Below are 1,610 nucleotides of genomic sequence, written 5' to 3'. Positions count from 1 at the left end.
AATCCATTTTGAGTTGATTTTGGTATATGGTGAGAGGTATGGGTCTAATTTCATTCTCCTGATATGTATATCCAGTTTTCCCAGCACTATTTGCTGAAGAGGCAGTAACTTCCCCAGTGTACAGACTTGGTGCCTTTGTCAAAGATCAGATGACAGTAGGAGTATGGGTTGATTTCTGGACTCTCTATTCTATTCCATTGATCCATATGTCTGTTTTTGTGCCAGTGCCATGCTGTTTTGGTTATTATAACTTTGTAGTATAGTTTACAGTCAGGTAGTGTTATGCCTCCAGCTTTCTTTTTATTTTTATTTTTGCTCAGAATTGCTTTGGCTATTTGTGGTGTTTGTTATTCTATATAAATGTTGGGATAGGTTTTTCCATTTCTGAGAAAAATGTCATTGGAATTTTGATGGGGATTGCATTGAATCTGTAGATCACTTTGGGTAGAATGGACATTTTCACAATGTTAATTCTTCCAATCCAAGAGCATGGGATATCTTTCCATCTTCTTGTGTCCTCTCTAATTTCTCTCAACCGTGGTTTGTAGTTCTCATTGTAGAGATTTTTCACATCCTTTGTTAATTTTATTCCTAAGTATTTTATTTTGCGGGTGGCTTTGTAAATGGGTTAGCTTTCTTGATTTCTTTTCTGCGCATTCACTGTTGGAGTATAGAAATGCTACTGATTTTTGTGTTGATTTTGTATTCCGTAACTTGGCTGAAATCATTTATCAACTCTAGGAGGTTTTTTTGTAGAGGCTTTAGGTTCCAATTCATAGGATCATGTCATCTGCAAACAGGGACGGTTTGGCTTCATCTTTTCCAATCTGTATGTCCTTTTTTTTTTTTGTCTTTTTTTTTTCGTGACCGGCAACGGATCGCAACCCTCAGTGTCGCGCCCGTACCAGACTGGGACCGGCAACGGGATCGTAACCCTCGGTGTTGCCCCCGCTCCTCGCTCAGCCAGTGAGCGGCTGGTCTGTATGTGGGATCCGAACCGTTGGCGGGAGCGCCGCCACGCTTCCCAAGCAGCACACTGTAGCAGTGCGCCACCAGGCCAGCCCCAATCTGTATGTCCTTTATTTCCTTCTCTTCTCTGATTGCTCTGGCTAGTACTTCCAACACTATGTTGAATAGAAATGGTGAGAGTGGGCATCCTTGTCTGTGGTGGGCTTATCATATATGGTTTTAATTATGTTGAGATACTTTCCATCTACACCTAACTTCTAGAGAGTCTTTACCATGAACAAATGTTGAATTTTTGCCAGATGCTTTTTCAGTGTCTGTAGAGATGATCATATGGACTTTGTCTTTGATTTTATTGATGTGGTGTATCATGTTTATTGATTTGCATATTTTGAACAAACCTTGCATCCCTGGGATGAATCCCACTTGATTGTGGTGTATAGTTTTGTGTGTCTGTTGCTGTATTCTGTTAGCTAGTATTATATTGAGGATTTTTGCATATATATTCATCAAGAATATTGACCTGTAGTTTTCTTTTTTGTTGTATCTTTGTCTGGATTTGATATCAGGATGATGTTTGCCTCATAGAATAAGTTAGGGGGAATGGACTCTGTTTCAATCTTTTGGAATAGTTTGTAGAGAAT

The sequence above is a fragment of the Galeopterus variegatus genome, unplaced genomic scaffold (assembly GCF_000696425.1).
Source record: "Galeopterus variegatus unplaced genomic scaffold, G_variegatus-3.0.2 Scaffold19881, whole genome shotgun sequence".
NCBI lineage: Eukaryota > Metazoa > Chordata > Mammalia > Dermoptera > Cynocephalidae > Galeopterus > Galeopterus variegatus.
The sequence above is the reverse complement of the archived record's forward strand: the minus strand, read 5'-3'. Positions refer to the sequence as shown.